At 42.0% G+C, this 18,377-nt stretch overlaps 1 protein-coding gene across 8 annotated transcripts in view; it reads left to right on the plus strand.

The window, feature by feature from the left end:
* Positions 1-18,377, plus strand: part of PRLR (prolactin receptor) — a 174,819-nt gene that overhangs the window by 120,935 nt on the left and 35,507 nt on the right. The gene's annotated exons all lie outside the window — the stretch shown is intronic.

Consider the following 18,377-nt stretch of genomic DNA (forward strand, 5'->3'; position numbering starts at 1 on the left):
AGACCTTAATTTACGGATAAGAATCTGTTCATCAGATTAGCTTATTGGTACTTCTTTGAGATGAGGGACTTGGAATTCGGACACAGGACAAGTTCATTTGATTGCTGCAGAGAGATGGAAATGATGGAGGTCTCGAACTCCAGACTCGCACTGTCCAATACACTAACCATTAGCCCCATGTGGCAATTTACATGTAAATTCACTGAAAATAAATAACTTTTAAAATCCAGTTCCTCAGTCACACTGGCCACATTTCAAATGTTCACATGTGGCTGGTGGCTACCATACTGGACAGAGCAGATGGAGAACATTTTCATCTTCATAGAAAGTTCCATTAGGCAGCACTCCTCTAGCCTGAAGGGGAATTCTGGAGAGGGGATTCTGGAGAGGAAGCCTAAAATCACCAGTGATGTAGGGAGGGATGGAGAAGAGTAGAAGGAACAAAACTCCAAAGGGAAAGTGATAGGGGACCAAAGGTAAACTTTGTATGCTTTGCCAATGGCCCAACCCTGACCAAACATGTATCCTCTCCATCACAAAGCTCTCTCTGTTGACACCTGCAAATAAAGGAGTGGCTGGGGTCAGCTTTGGGCCCCATTCCCTCCATTGTATGGCCCCTAAGTTCTGTGGGCTCCTTTTGAAGCAAAAGACTCTATCCCAAATCCTGAGCTGAGAGGGCTCAGCACATCACTCACACACAGAAGTCACTTGGCTCCTAGCCAGAGGGAAATCACCACCCCAGTAGCATAAAGCATCCCATCAGTATCCAAGAATCCACTTAGAGCTGGGGCTTCAAAATAAAAGGCATACAGAGGGAAAGGAGTAACTTCTCCTTCTGGAATTGGACCTCTATAGAGTCTGGGGGACACTGTGCATCCAAGCAGCAATTGTCCTCCCTTACTGATCATGGCAGTTCATGTCTACATAGCATTTGCCATCATATGGGACACTTCACATATTAATCCAGCTCAGTTCATCCTCACAATAATTGGCTGAGGAAAGCAGGCCAGATGACCCTCTCAACACTTTCTATTAGAAGAAATTCATACTCAGAGAAAGAGATGTGCCGCAGTTGATCAATTAGTAAATGGCAGAACCAGTTCTGGAAACTACCCTCCCACACTGTCTGTGCCTGGTGTCACCTCTCTCAGGTGATGAGGGTTATTTTGTATCTGTCTAAAACCCCCACAAGTATCAGCCCCAAAGGGTGTGACCTTGCCTCGGATAATGACTCCAGTTTATATCCAACCCCAAGCCAACAACAGAGCCCTGAGCAGCCTCATGGACTCTTCATTACCAGTGACCCTTGCAAGCTCCCAAGCAAGAGGGCAAAGTGGACTCATGGCTAGAACAAGGACACTGATGTGACTTTTCTTAGAAGACCTCTTTACACAACTGCTGATATTCAGAAAATGGCAAAAGGGAGTGGTGTTCATGGCAGCCTCTGCACCAGACTTCATGAATCTCTTTTCCTGTGCATAAGACACAGGCAAATCCTATTTTCCCGGTTCCCAAAATTCTAAGTCTGCATTGGGAAACATGCCAGTGGCTTTTGCTTGCTAGAAAAAGATCCAGGAAACTGGATCAGATTAGTCCATTTATTGGACTTTCAGTAGTTTGGGCCAGATATTTATGACTTATTCTCAGATTTGAAAGAATTTCTCACTGTAGGGGAGCCATTTCCATACATGGCTAAATGGCAGATCATATTCTATATTTTTCTTTGACATAGTATGTACATAAATGAACAGACATGCAGAGTAATTATTGGACTTTTGCTTCTGGTGAGCTCTTGTAGTAAATTAGCCATAGTCCAGAGAACTAGAAAGCAAACTCAAAAAGATAATGAAATAGATACAGCAACAGTGAGGATAGTGACAAAATCAAATGATTACTTCAAATGTGCCCAATAAAGCAATACCCTCTACCAACAACACATTACTTTATTGCTTCCCTTTACAGCAACATCCAGATACTTCTCAATGTCCACCTAGCTCTACCTCTAAGCCACAGAGCTGAAAACTTACCCCTATCATCACTACTGCTGAATTGTCCATGCAGACTTTGGTGAACTCCACCCCCAAGACCAGATGTCGGTTAAAAGTGGATTAAACAGTGAGCATGTAACCTTCACTGAGAATTTCTGAGAAAACCCATCCCAGGTGTCACAATACCCCCACAAACCCAGAATCTTACCATTGCAGGAAGCTTTTCCTCCTTGCTCTTTTTACTTGGGAGGAAAATCTTTTCCAGTAGGTCCCATAAGACTCCTGCTCTGGCTCTGTGGCCAGAACTGAGTAGGAAAACCACTCCTAAACAAAGATAAATGGGAAATGAGATTACAAGATTCTCTTAGACCAGTGATACCTCCTCATCCTCTGGGACTGGACAGCTGCTAGCTGACAAAACCGAGCTCTGTGAACAGAAGCAAAGGGGAAAACACAACCAGCAGTATCTGCCATGCCCAATGATACCCAGGGCTGGGGACAGGAAAGAGGGGCTTTCTACTCCTCCTTCTCCACCAGTTCACGTCTGCCCGCCATTGGCTCATGTGGCACCTACAGAACTCCCTCGTAATACTTGTATCATTGACATTGAGTGTTTTACTGGCTCTCTTCACTACCAGACTGTTAGTACTAAGGCAGTTGTGTTAGCACAACCCTGTCTTCTCAGGGCCCTGCCCATGCCTGCTGCAGTATAGACGCTCAATGGATATTTGTGGAAAGATGGGTTGATGAGTGGTTGGGTGGATGGATATATGGATGGGTGAATGTTCCAGCCTCTAAGCTACGGAAGCTTTGCCTTTTTCCACAAATGCATTAAAAAGGGCTGAATCTTGGTTTTCCTTCCTCCTCCCCATTCTCACTTACTGAAACTGCACTGGGAGCATTTATTGTTCCACCACCAGACTCAGCCTAACTCAAGCACCTTGGCCATTATGTCTTTGATTGGACAAGTAGCTTTTTGTTCAGAAAGGGCTTCTTCTGAGGGAAGCTGAATAAAGGAGAAAGAAGAGGAAAGAGTGAATATAAGCCAGTAAGAGAGACAAGTAATTATCTTGCTGCATAAGTAGCTCACATGTTTTGAAGGAAGAAGCAAGTTTGAAAGAACATATTGTACATGACTGAGAAAAGGTGATTAAATCGGTAGAGACAGGATGTGCTTGTACAAGATGGAGCAAAGTGAGGGAAGAGAGGGGGACTTTGGGATTGGTAGTGGTTTCAAGATGTGAAAGAAATATTCCGATTTCCGGCCAACAGGCAACGAGATGGGCCTTTACCCTTGAGTCCATTGGCTACCCCACCTCCCCATCACCCTTTGAACTTCCAGCTACTTCTGCTTTCTATACCAAGGATGAACAGAAGCTAAGGGGCTAGGGTAAAGCAAGTGGCCAGCTTCTGAGCGAGAACCCCCACTGAACTTCTTAAACTCCTCTTGCGTAAGATGACCCCACCCTTCTCTGAGGCTCTGACAAGAGTTTTTCCGTGAAATTGCCTTTCACCCACTTGTCAGAAGCTTAATGGCAAATAATGGCTCGTTACCCCTGAGTATTTTAAAGAACTCTCAGGTGGATGCAGTAATGGAATTCAGAGAAGTAGAGGAAATTCTTAAAAACAAGGGAGCAGGCTGTAGGACATCAAGAACTATTACAATCACCCTTTACTGCCTGGGAGGGTGAGGGGGAGCCAGGGGGAGGGTGTATGCTCAGCCGCACACACTGGTTAACATGGAAGTTGGCTGTCAACAGCTGCTGGAAATTTTGACACAACACAGATAAGCAGTTTCTGTATTCCCAAAATGGGGACCTTTTCCGTGTATTTATACCATGAAAGGGCATGTTTTTACTAGCAGACTCTTTTTGTGGTGTTAAAATTTTTATTGGGACTTTTCCCCCTTGACTACTAAAGTGATAATTTTTTATTTAAGTATTTTAGTAACATTTTCTTTTATAACCAAGTAATCATTGTTTTTAATTTTAGAGTCATCCTCCTAGAGCTAGCTATTGCCGATTATATTGGTGTATATATATTTCTAGCCTTTCTTCTGTGCACATAAAATATAGAGAGATACAGATACTGGAATTGAGGTCAAAGACATTTACTTTTCATTCGCAGTCTTTTTCCTTTACACAGGTTTTTATATCATTAAATTTTTTATTACATTCCTTTAAAGAATAGATAATATTTGATTGTATGATTATACCATGATCTAGTTAAAAAATCCTCTACTGGTTGATATTTAGATTTCTTTCAATGTTCTCTTTTTATAAATAGTGCTGGGGGGATTTTTTTTTTTTTTTTGGTATGGTATTGTTTTTGCTCATCTCTATTCACTTGGAACAAATTCCTAGATGTCTGTTTTTCAATTTGAAGTGTATCTACATTCATAAGGCTTTCAATATATATTACCAAAGAGACTGTACCAATTTACACTCAGAAGACAAAGTGCCAATCCCACTTCTACCCTTGAGCAGCCTGAAGTGTTTGCAAAATCAGTGATACAATCCTGAAATCTCACATTGGTGAGAAAAGAATAAAATAAAATATTTTACATGAAAATACTTTGAAAATCAAAACTCCCATGAAAACATACGTTGCTATTATTATCAATTTTTAAACCACCCAAGATGGAAGAGGTATTACCTCTCTCAACCACACATCCCAATAATTAACAGCACTTTAAAGAATAAAATCCTTCTCAACTTCCCTCTAACTATAACTTACACTCAATAAATTCCATTTATTCGAAACCATTTGTTGAGCACCTTTTATGCATTGAGCTTTGCATTAAGTATGAGGAATATAGAAGAAAAAAATTAACACAGTTCGTGACATCAATGAGCTTCTAACCTTGGTAGATAGAGGGAGAGAGAAAGATAAATCAGGATTTATTATTATGGCCTGGGTACGTCCCCCATTTTGAGGAGATCCAAGGAAGTCCCTGCCTGGAGGAAGGAAAGATGAAACTGAGCATAAGGCCGCGGGCGAGCTTTTGGTTAGGTGGCCATGCGACAATCCTCATTGCTTCTGAAACAGTATGAAGAAATCGCATTGAACTAGCAGCTATATTCCTATATGGAGAGGGAGCTGTTTCTGGGGGTGAAGACTTTAATAAGCCACATGCTGGGAAGGCAAAGACCCTCATGGGTCTTAGAGGAACCACTGGACAGGTATAATTTCTCTAAAAACCAGCCTGGCATTTTTAGTCGGTGAGATAGGACAGCAGAAATTGAGAGTAGAATTGCTTGGGAGTATAGAGAGGACTTTAGGGAGGTATGGAAGGAAGATGAAAGGGGTAAGATGCAGCACTGACAGAGAGAGGAACTTTGGAGAGGAAGACGGAGATGCCTAATAAGGAATTTTGACAAGTGACTGTTGCGAAGTGTGCTACCTTTCTACCTACAAAATCCTTGCTCTTGTGACTACATGAAGTGATGTAGGGCTGCGTGTGGCCTCCAGATGGGTGAGAGTGAGAACGGAGGCTGCCTGTTGGAGGCTGCCGCACCTGGTTTACTCATCTTCCATTCAGTAGGCATGTAAGTGCTCCTGTGTGCTCAGAAGACTTCTGTTAAGCAGGAAACCCCTCTTCCGGACTGCGTAGGATATTAAAGTGAACATTATCTGCTGTTCCTCTCATACTGACTCAATGTGCCCACTTGGGCTCCAAGCATCTGACACATGCACAGAGCTTTAGAGAAAAGGCTGGGATTATAATGGGGCCTTTTAGGCAATCAAGGACATTCAGAAACGAATTTCAGAAAATCCTGGCATGTATCAGCCCCTCTGCTTAGGCGAACCCATGGAAAGCATCCCGAGCCATTTATATTTTGTCTTGTAAATAAACTGGCAATTAACAGCACTTTGAGTATCAGCAAAGCAGCAAATCTCCCTTTGAAATCATATTGTTCTTGTGGTAATATTAAAAATAATTTCAGTCTCTAAAGCTGAGTTGAAAAGCATGAGAATGCAACAATAGGATGACTGCCAGGTCAAGGATGAAAATCATTATGGATAGTCTTTCAAAGAGAGTGTTTACAAAGCTAGGGAGAAATTGACTAAGCTTTTGAATATTGACTTCCTAATCTTTTTTTTTCCTTTGGTGGTCTCAGGGTTGTCTGGAAAACACACTATATGTTGTGCAAAGAGGTGATGTTATTATTGTAAGGCAATGAGCCAGCAATGACTTACTGGGTCCTGCCCAGCCACAGTCATGGTGGCCAAGTGTGCAGACATTTGCACAGGCAGTTACTGCACTGTGAGCAAACACATTGGTACAGGAGGCCCAGCAACCAACGAAGAGTTAGACCTACTGTCTGTTGCTATGCTGATGGTCTGATAGACTTACTAAGAAATATACGGAGAAATCCTTTTACAATTGATGATAGCATTTGCTTTTGAAGTTGTTAGGCATGTTTTAGCATATTTTTCTAAGTGCATCGTCTTACTTTGGGATAAAGAAATGCATCAATATTCAGAGCTCACTTATTCAACAACCACATCTTAGCTTTGTTACCCATCTGTCCTTGAGCTCAAACTAATATACATGAACAGCTTTATTGGAAAAATCAATAAGGTCTCATATCCTTCAGTAGTAGGAAGGACCTATTGATTAATGGGAAGACATGTTTCAGAGCTCAAGGTCAAGTGCTTTTTCAGTGGATCGGTGAATCAAAATAATGTATGACATATGGCCTTATAAACTGTTCAGTCAATCAGTCATCCAATAAGTGCTGTTGAACATCATGAACATACATAAATGTGACAGTGTGTGGGGGCTGAAAATGTAGAAGAAGTAAGACAGGTTACTCTGAGAGTTTGATGATGGTATTCAAGATGGAACAATGGCAGTAGGCCACATGCCAGAGATTTTCCACTCATTCATGGATCTCCTACTTGGCTACATATAGTAGTCACCATCTAAACTACGCTGCACTGACTCTCCCTGTATTAGTCAGGCTGAGTAATTCTAGCCATTATAATACCTAGCCTCTCTCTATCTTGGAAGCTTGAGAACCAAGGGTTTGGCTGTCACTCAAGTCATAGATAATGATACGTCATGCAGGATCCTTCCTGCATCTACTGGCTATGCTTAACTCTTAGGACCATCAAGCCCCTAATTTAATCTTCTTCTGGCCAGTAAAGGAAGAGAGAGAGAATGAATGAATGAACAAGAAAATGAAAATGTATGAGAAGTTTAAATACCAGAACCAGATTAGAAGTATAGCATTTTTGCTCACTTTCAGATGCCACAGCTCAGTCACCTGATCCCATCTGATTACAAGGGAGTCAATCAGGTGAACTTTATGTGCCCAGAAGGAAAAGGAGAACCAAATTTCTAATGGACAACAGAAGTTTTTACCACTCCTGTGAATGGTCTCCCAGGATTCTGAGATGGTAGGAGAAAGCAGAAAATGAGGAAAAATGCTTTTGACACATCCTTGAGGATTTCTTCTTAGACATGTTAACTTTCTCAGATGTGCACACAGCCCACTCTCGATGCTTTAAAGACTCTCCCATCAGGCACTTGCCCATCTTTCCAGGCCTTAGTTGCTCCCTATAAAAAAGTGAGAGAAGGAATCAGAATCCTTTCGTGTTTTTTTGTTCCTTCACATCCAAAATTCTGGAACTCCTAATGTGCATTTCCCCCTGAGACAAATAAGCAGGGGTCCAGGGGGGCAATGCCACTAGACCAATAATTTATTTTTTATTTTAATTTTAACTTCTTTTCTTACTTCTCAAGCCCAGGTTTCTAGAAATCAAACTATACATAATAGACAAAGTTTTTATCAATATAATAGTGATTTTTATGGAAAACTAAAGTTGTATTGTGTTTGAGTGAACAGAACATTGACACATATAACATACACAAAGACCCCTCTGAAAAAAAATCTTGTTTGAACAGTCTTGCAAAATATGTTCCCCTCTTATTCTCCTGCCCTGTATTAGTCATTTTCGCAGTGGTAACAAACAGTGCTATCCCAGTGGCTTACAACATTTACTTTTTGCTTATTTTACAAAAGGAAGGCAGATCAGCTACAGGTTGGCAGTGGCTCTGCTAGGATTGGCTGGACTCTGCTGGGCTCATCTAGGCTCCACCTGTCTTCTTGTTCTAGAATCCAGACTATGGGAACAACCACTATCTGGGGCATCCTGAGGGCATGTGGAGAACAAGAACAAGAAGGCCTAACCCAAACCATGCAATTGTATATCAGTTTTCTGTTTGGACATGGCAAAAACAACCACAACCATTCACATTCTATTGACCAAAGCTTTTCACATGGCCAGGTCCAAAGTTGTTGAGATAAGATGTGTATTCCTCCCACAGGATGATGATATGTAGTCCTGTGACTGTGAGAGAGCAAATATTTAAGGATTATAACCCAGTCTGCGGAGAACCCCACCATCTCCACTGAAGTTATAAATGCAACACTTCTCACAGAGAAGAAGCCACTCTACCTACCTCTTTCTGTGGTGGAAAGTTCTTGGGTTAGAGACCATCCCCAGGGAGAGGCAATCAGCCATGGGGAAATAGAGGGATTTAGCAAACATTTACGTAGTCTTCATTATAGGCTGGGAACTTTTTAAAATTCATTGGCGGTACTAACTTATCTGATCTTCATCACAGCTCTGTGAAGTTGGTCCTAGTATTATCCCCATTTTACAGATGAGAAAACTAAGGCACAGAGAAGTTAAGTAAGTTGCCTATGATCACACATGTAGTAAGTAGCAGAAACAGGATTCCAACCCAGATAATCTGGCTCCAAAATCCCTATTCTTAAATACTGTGAAGGGAAAAGAAATGAAGTGAGTCCAGCACCCCAAACTGGTGGCTGATAAGGTATGCTTTTAGAGGAGACATAATAAAAATGTCTGAAAGGGACAGACATCATTTCAGTAAGATAAGTATTACTGTCTTCAGTACTCATTGAAGTATTACTGTGCATACAAGTACATGATACCTGTATGTTTTTCAGATATACATAAAACTGGACATTCTCAGATTGTTACGATATAGACTGTCCTAGGCACTGCCCTGCATAAATATCTTCTTTCTTGGAGTTTATACTTTAGTGGAGGCAAACACACAATCAACACATAGCTAAGGAAAAAATGTCATAGGTCGATGATGGTAAGTGCTGTGGAAAACAGTAAAGTAAGACCAGGAGATGAAGAATGTGGAACAGTGCTGGAAATGGGTTGCAATTTAAGGATGGTGGTCAATGTTGGCTTTGTTGGTAGGTGACATTTGAGCGATGGCCCAGAAGAGGTGAGGGAGATCAGTACTTGATGAATGAATGAACGCTTAAGCAGATCCAGCTATCCCTGTAAGCCTAAAAAAAAAAAAAGAAGAAGAAGAAGAAGAAGAAGAAGGGAAAGAAAGAAAGAAGAAAGAAAGAAAGAAAGAAAGAAAGAAAGAAAGAAAGAAAGAAAGAAAGAAAGAAAGAAAGAAAGAAAAGAAGAAAGAAAGAAAGAAAGAAAGAAAGAAAGAAAGAAAGAAAGAAAGAAAGAAGGAAGGAAGGAAGGAAGGAAGGAAGGAAGGAAGGAAGGAAGGAAGGAAGGAAGGAAGGAGAAAGAAAGAAAGAAAGAAAGAAAGAAAGAAAGAAAGAAAGAAAGAAAGAAAGAAAGAAAGGAAAAGAAAGAAGAAAGAAAGATTACTTATTACTTATACCCAACCCAGCCACCCTCTGCCCTGGTGTAACTCATGCTGATTTGTTGGCTAAGCCCCGGCCCTCTTTTCCCTCACTTGGCTGTGGCCACCCCCATTCCACCAAAGGATTTTCTGCTGGAGAGAAAGGGGCATAACCGTGATCTTCTCTTTAAATGCCAATGGATTCTTTCTGATTGGGAATATGCAGGGGTCATGTGGTGGTGGTTGTTTACATTGTTCTGGGGATGGGAGGAGAGGGGTTGATTTGGGCTATTATTTGGATGTCTGCACACACGTGTGTCTGAGACAAGGCTGAGCATATCTTGCTCAACAAGGTAGGGAGTCAGATATGACAGACAGAGCTAATAGAATTACTGAACAGTGAGCAAGTGAGGTGTGAAACCTTTGCTGATGTGCAGAGATTAAACCTGGCTGATATGCGAAAGGAGAAGAGCATATCTGTTTTCCTGCTCTCTGACTCACTAGGAAAGAGAAGGGTCAGACCAGGAGGAGCCAGGACCTGCAAACCAGTCAAACCCCCACGAAGAGCAGGGAAGTGGAGAGGGAGGAGGAGAGAGGTTGCACTAGAGGGAAGAGGGCAGGCAATAGGCTGAGCTGTGAGGACCAGAATCTGCTGGCCCTGGTCACAGAAGAATTAGTCTTCACAATTGACAAGGCAAATTACAGAACCAAGGCACAGGGCAAGACCCATGCGAGGCCTCCTTGGGCTCTCCCACTGGATGGACATTTTTCCCAGTACCCACAGGTAGGGCTCCAAAGGCCCCAGCCGTGGAAATCTGTGGGTAGAGGTAGCCAGGTAGGTCAGGGCATTCTCTAGGCTATGTGAGTAGACATACATTACAACATCTTATTGCAGAAGTCCCAGGCTATGTAGGAGGCACACTTAGGAAAGCCGAGGTGGGCTGAGGGTGTTGTTTGTTTCTTCATTTCTCTAAGTTATGGTTAGGCTTTTGTGTTTGTTTTATTTTTATTTTGGTTTAGAAAACTGATTAATTAACAGTTTGCCTCCCCCTTCCCCCGCATCTCTGATGCAGTTGAACAAAAACCCCTTGAAGCATTAACATGCAGAGCCAGCAATGGGCAAGGCCCAAGCAGGGGCCCAGGAGGACCAGGGGAAGTCAGCACAGGAGCAGGAAGTAGAAGAGGAAGAAGGGGCCCCATCTCCGTGAATGGAAATGGAGGAAGGGAAGGAGTCTGGGCTCACAGGGCATCTCCCGGTCAGAGGGTGCTGTGTGTGTGAACTTGCATGAAGTTGGCCTCAAAGTTTGACTCCCATGTCCTCCTTTTCCATGTGTGAGCACTGAGTCCAGAGGGCTGGATCCACAGTGGGGGTGTGCTGGAAATGTTTAACAATTGCCCCCTGCCCCAAGGAAAAAAGAAGAAATAAGAAAAACCTGAATTGTGCCATTTGCCAATTCCCGTAGTACAAATACGTAGGCTCCCTATGGCTGAGTTCAGGCTACCAGCCTGGAGCCACCTGGCTTACAGCATTCCTGAAAACTTAACAGTTGCCCTCTGTGGTAGCTGGGTGCACACACCCCTGCAGAGAGTCCCCTTGAAGTCACAGCTCCAGAGCCCTCCTCACAGGAAATTCCCTGAGCCCTCCCCAGCCCAGGTCTTTCCCCAGGAGAATGCCCCTTCTAGGCCCAGAGGGTGGAGAAGCGGCCAATTCTCCCTTCACCATCACTATCTTCCTTCTCCACCTCTTTCTGCTAGAGCTAGGTCTTTCAAACATCAGCTTGCAGAAGAACCACCCGAGTGCTTGTTGCAAGTGCCCCTTCTGTAAAAGGCACAACATAGGGAGTATAGTGATGGGTATTATAATAGCATCCCACAGTGACAGACGGTAGCTACCCTTGTGCTGGGCAGAGCGAAACATCTGGAGATGCTGAATCACTGCGCTGTACACCTGAAACTTATATAACATTGTGTGTCAACTCTTCTCAAATGAGAAAATATTTTTTAAAGCAACAAAACATTTAAAAATGCCCCTTCTAGTACAAACTTGCAACCAGTAGATAAACACGTCCTAGAGATCTAATGCGGAGCGTAGTGACTGTAGCTGACAGTGCTGTGCTACAAACTTCAAAGCTGCTAAGAGACCAGGTCTTAATTGTTCCCATCAACGTGACGTGATGGCAGTGTGGTGGGCATATGGTGATACAGAAATGTGTCAAATCAGCATGATATACACCTTAAACTTATATAATGTTATATGCTAATTATATTTCAGTAATTTTTTTTTAATTTTAAAAAATGTCATTTTCTAGGCCCCGCCCTCCAAAACCTTTGTTTGACCCATTATATCTGGTATGGGCAATGCTGCTTAGAACACTCTAGAAGCAGTGATCCAGGAACATCCACTCCTATTGACAGACCATCCCTGCATCCCCATGGCAGCCAGCACCAGAGCCACCTGTGTGTAGGGGAAGGAGGGAGACCTTTATCAGGTAATGGGCCCCCTTGAAGGGCTCGGAACCCACAGCCCCAGGGACCTCTGGTGGCCTTGGCACGTGGTTAACAATACAGATCTCAGAGCCTAACTGCTGACCAACTATATCCATTTTACAGGCTATGCGACCTTGGTCAACTCATGGAGCCTCTCTGGCCCCCAGTGTCCTCATCTGTAAAATGGATATATTATTAACAGTCCTTGCACCTCAGCACCTCAGGCTTGTTATGAGGGAGAGGAATGTAGTGTGTCCTGTATGAGGGTTTGCCAGTTTTATCACCACACATTTTGAGCACACTGGAGGCTTTTAAGATAGGGTTGTTGGTTTAAACTACTTACCCCTTTGAGCTTCAGTTTTCTCATATTTGAAATGGGAACAATGATGTAGTAGCAGTAGCAATGAGTAGTAACGATAGTCACCTGCCCACTGCACAGGATTTTTTTTTTTTTTTAGATTTTATTTCTTTATTCATGAGAAACACAGAGAGAGAGGCAGAGACATGGGCAGAGAGAGAAGCAGGCTCCCTGTGAGGAACCCAATGAAGAACTCGATCCCAGGACCCTGGCATGACACCTTGAGCTGAAGACAGATGCTCAACTGCTGAGCCACCCAGGCGTCCCTGCACAGGATTATTGTAAAAATAAAATATGATGATGAGAAAGTGCAAAGTGCTTTGTAAACTATAACCATCTAGATAAAATGTTTGTTTGTCATTTGATCTTTGATGTTGTTACTAATTTGAGGCAGAACTCAGAGTCTACAGACTGGATTCTCGTTTTTGCTCTGTCTTCTACACTGAGTGATAGTGGACATAGCCCATTACCCCTCTGAGCCTCAGTTTCCTCTCCTTTCAAATGGAGCCTCTTAGCAGAGGTGTTGCATGTGTTAGATGACCTTGTGCCAGTTAATGCTTTCCCACTTTCACTTCACACTGGAATGTTCCAGAGGGCCTTTTAAAAATGCCTGTGTATGGCTAGGCCCAATCCTCAACCAGTTAATCAGAATCTCTAGTGACAAGGTCACAGGAATGGGTACTTTTAAGAAGTTCCCTACATTGTCCTAATGCAAATTCTGGGTTGAAAACCAATCATTTCTGGGGTGTCTGGGTGGCTCAGTTAGTTAAGCCTCCAACTCTTGGTTTCTGCACAGGTCATGATCTCAGGGTCCTGGAATCAAGCCTCGTATTGGGCTCCACACTCAGCAGAGAGTCTGATTGAGGATTCTCTCTCTCTCTCTCTCTCTCTCTCAAATAAGTAAAATTTTTATTAAAAAGATTTCTGTGAAACAGCTATGTAAGACATAATCTACAACTTATGGTGTTTTTAAAAATGTTATTAGTTGATTGATGATCTCATGAGAAACTAGTTACTCTGAAAATAGGCCAACATCTGTTTTGCACCCTCTGCCTAAAGTGTGCCCTTGCCAGGGAGGACTGCAGCTCACCCACATGTTATTCTGGCCTTCAAGCCAGGCAGGTCATGTGAAAACCAGTCTCCCCCAAGTTGGAGATGCTGCTGGGAAGCTGTGTCGGCCCATGCACAATGCCTCGAGCCACAGAGATGGATTCAGACTCTGTTTTATTAAAAGTGACTCCAGTGCAAAGCTGCATACATGACAGCATATAAGTTTACCCCATCTGGGTCCGGAGCCAGGAGATCTTTCTATTGAAGTCTCATATGTGGTACCAATCCAGAGTCAGCTCCAATTTGGACAAATGCTGCCTCTGCCAACCTTTTGCATCTTGGGGCTCCACCAAGTTCCCCCTCAGTGGCACCTCTGGGGGTCATGGGAGAGGAGGGAGGGAGGGTGTCTGCTATCAGAGGTGGACAGTTTATATCAGTCTCTGTACTGTTTCTCATAACTTTCACACAGCCATGGTGTTCTGACTACAATGCTGTACTCTCATAGGATGGTCATTTTGTATAAAAGTAGTTCCTGGAAAGAAGAGGCAAGATTGTGGAAGAGTAAGGGTCTTCTTTTCATCTGGTCCCCTTAATTTTGCTAGATAACTATCAAACCATCCTGAACACCTATGAATTCAACCTGAGACATAAGGAAAGAATGGCTGGAACTCTACAAATAGAAAAGTGACCATTTTTCATAAGTGTGTATTTTGCTTGGGTCATGGTTGACATTTTTGACCCTGCTCATTCATACAGCCATTCTTCATGGAACAAAATGACTATAAAGAAGGAATTCACAACAAAAGAAAGAACCAGAGATAATACTCTCTGCAACAGATCTAATGGATATGGACTTAAGTAAAATGTCATAGGTGGAGTTCAGGATAACAATCATTAGAGTTACTAGTTGGGCTTGAAAAAAGCATGAAAGACTCTAGAATCTCTTACTGCAGAAATGAGATGTAATCAGGCCAAAATCAGAAATACTCTGAGGTGCAGTCTAAACTAGATGTTCTAACAACTAGAGTAAATGAGGCAGAAGAAAGAATAAGTGACATAGAAGACAAGTTGATGGTAAGAAAGGAAGTGAGAAAAAGAGACAAAAAGACAACAAAGAGCTCATAAGGAAAGGCTCCAAGAAATAATGATGGTTTGAAAAAAAAATAACATCCTTATTGGAATTCCTGAGGGCACAAGGAGAGAGAGAGCCAGAAGGTATATTTAAGCAAATCATAGCTAAGAACTTCCCTAATCTGAGGAAGGAAACAGGCATTCATATCCAAGAAGTAGAGAGAACCCCTCCCAAAATCAATAAAAATAGATCAACACACTGACATATAATAGTGAAGCTTGCAAATTCCAGAGAAAAAGAGAAAATCCTGAAAGCAGCCCGAGACAAGACATTCCTAACAAAGAGGGAGAAATATTAGAATGACAGCAGACCTCTCCACAGAGACCTGGCAGGCTAGAAAGTGCTGGCATGATATATTCGGGGTACTAAATGAGAAGAACATGCAGCCAAGAATACTTGATCAAGCAAAGCTGTCATTAAGAATGGAAGGAGAGGTAAAGAGTTCTAGGACAAACAGAAACTGAAAGAATATGTGACCACCAAGCCACTCCTGCAAGAAATATTAAGGGGCATACTGTAAGCAAAGAAGGAACCCAAAGAGACAGAGACAATCTGCAGAAACAGAGCTAGTACAGATAATACAGTGGCACTAAATTCACATTTTCAATAGTTACTACAAACGTGAATGGATTAAATGCTCCAGTCAAAAGACACAGGGTATCAGATTGGATAAAAAAGAAGCAAGACCCATCCATATGCTATCTATAAGAGACTCGTTTTAGACCTAAAGACACCTTCAGACTGAAAATGAGGTGATGGAGAACCATTTACTATACAAATGGACCTCAAAATAAAGTGGGGGTAGTGATCCTCATATCAGAAGAATTAGATTTTATTTTTTTTTAATTTTTATTTATTTATGATAGTCACAGAGAGAGAGAGAGAGAGGCAGAGACATAGTCAGAGGGAGAAGCAGGCTCCATGCACCGGGAGCCCGATGTGGGACTCGATCCCAGGTCTACCAGGATCGCGCCCTGGGCCAAAGGCAGGCGCCAAACCGCTGCGCCACCCAGGGATCCCCGAAGAATTAGATTTTAAACCAAAGACTGTAATAAGAGATGAAGAGGAACACAATAGCATATTTAAAGGGCCTATCCAACAAGAACATCTAACAATTATAAATATATATGCTTCTAATTTGAGAGTAGCCAGTTATATCAACCAGTTAATAACCAAAGTAAAGAAACATGCAGATAATAATACATTAACTGTAGGAGAATTCAACACCCCACTCACAGCAATGGAAAGATCATAGAAGCAGAAGATCAACAAAGAAACAAGGGCTTTGTTTTTTTGTTTTTAAAGATTTTATTTATTTATTCATAAGAGACCCACAGAGAGAGGCAAAGACACAGGCAGAGGGAGAAGCAGGATCCATGCGTGGAGCCTGATGTGGGACTTGATACCAGGTCTCCAGGATCACACCCTGGGCCAAAGGCAGGCGCTAAACCACTGAGCCATCCAGGGATCCCATGGGCTTTGAATGACACACTGGACCAGATGGACTTCACAGATATATAGAGAGCATCCTGTTCTAATGTAACAGAATATACATTCTTCTCCACTGTACATGGAATTTTCTTCAGATAGACCACATACTGGGTCATAAATCAAGTCTCAACTGACACCAAAAGATTGGGGTTATACCCTGCATATTTTCAGGCCACAGTGCTTTGAAACCTGAACTCCATCACAAGAGGAAATTTGGAAGAAACTCAAGTACTTGGAGGTTAAAGAGCATCTTCCTAAAGAATAAATGGCTCAACCTGGAAATTAGAGAAGAATTAAAAAGATTTATGCAAACTATGAAACAAAAATGAAAGCACAACTTTTCAAAACCTTTGGAATACAACAAAGGCTGTCCTAAAAAAGGAAATATATTTCAATACAAGTCTTTCTCAAAAAATTAGAATAATCTCAAATACACAAGCTAACTTATACCCAAAGGCGTTGGAGAAAGAACAGCAAATAAAGTGTAAACCAAGCAGGAGAAGAAAAATGTAAAGATTAGAGCAGAAATCAATGAAATAGAAAGTAGAATAGTAGAACAGACCATTTAAACTAGGAGCTTATGGGCAGCCTGGGTGGCTCAGCAGTTTAGTGCTGACTTCAGCCCAGGGTGTGATCCTGGAGACCCAGGATCGAGTCCCACGTCAGGCTCCCTGCATGGGGCTGCTTCTCCCTCTGCCTGTGTCTCTGCCTCTCTCTCTCTCTCTGTCTCTCATGAATAAATAAATTTAAAAAAAATAAAAGAATTAATAAAATAGGTAAACCCCTACCCACACTTATTAAAAAGAAAAGACTCAAATTAGTAAAATCATGAATGAAAGAGAGGAGATCACAACCAACTCTGAAGAAATAGAAACAATTATAAGAACATATTATGCTCAACTAGATGCCAACAAATTAGGCAATCTGGAAGAAATGCATTCTTGGAAACTTATAAACTACCAAAACTGAAACAGGAAGAAATTGAAAACCTGAACAGACCAGTAACCAGCAAGGAAATTGAAGCAGCCACCAAAAACCTTCCAAGAAACAGGAGTCCAGGGCCAGATGGCTTCCCAGGGGAATTCCACCAAACATTTAAAGAAGAAATAATACCTGTTCTACTGAAGCTGAATAATACCTATTCTATCAAAAGATAGAAATGGAAGGAAAACTTCCAAACTTGTTCTATGAGGCCAGCGTTACCTTGATCCCAAAACCAGACAAAGATCCCATCCAAAAGGAGAATTACAGACCAATATCCCTGATGAACATGGATGTCAAAATACTCACCAAGATACTAGCCGATAGGATCCAACAGTACATTAAAGAGATTATTCACCACGACCAAGTAGGATTTACTCCTGAGATGCAAGAGTAGTTCAACATTTGCAAATCAGTCAATGTGATAGATGACATTAATAAAAGGAAAGAAACATATGATCCTCTCAGTTAATGCAGAAAAGGCATTTGGCAAAATATAGCATCCTCTCTTAATTAAAACTTTTCAAAGTTAATGGATAGAGGGAACATACCTCAGTATCATAAAAGCCATCTACAGGGCAGCCCAGGTGTATCAGCAATTTAGTGCTGACTTCAGCCCAAGGCGTGATCCTGGAGACCTGGGATCAAGTCCCACGTCAGGCTCCCTGCATGGAGTCTGCTTCTCCCTCTGCCTGTGTCTCTGCCTCTCTCTGTGTGTCTCTCACGAATAAATAAATAAAATCTTTAAAAAAAAAACCATCTATGAAAAGCGACTGAATATATCATTCTCAGTGGGGAATACCTGAGAACTTTTCCCTTAAGATCAGGAACATGACAGGGATGCCCATTCTCACCACTGTTGTTCAACATAGTACTAGAAGTCCTAGCCTTAGCAATCTGACAACAAAAAAGAAATAAAAGGCATTCAAATGGGCAGAGGTCAAACTCTCACTCTGCAGATGACGTGATACTGTATGTGGAAAACCCAAAAGACCCCACCCCAAAACTGCTAGAACACATACTGCAGTTCAACAATGTGGCAGGACACAAAATCAATGCACAGAAATCAGTGGCATTTCTATACACTAACAGTGAGACTGAAGAAAGAGAAATTAAGGAATTGATCCCATTTACAATTGCACCAAAACCTATACAATACCTAGGAATAAACCTAACCAAAGAGGTAAAGGATCTGTACTTTAAAAACTACAGAACACTTATGAAAGAAATTGAGGAAGACACAAAGAG

This window comes from Canis aureus, chromosome 4 (genome assembly GCF_053574225.1).
Source record: "Canis aureus isolate CA01 chromosome 4, VMU_Caureus_v.1.0, whole genome shotgun sequence".
NCBI lineage: Eukaryota > Metazoa > Chordata > Mammalia > Carnivora > Canidae > Canis > Canis aureus.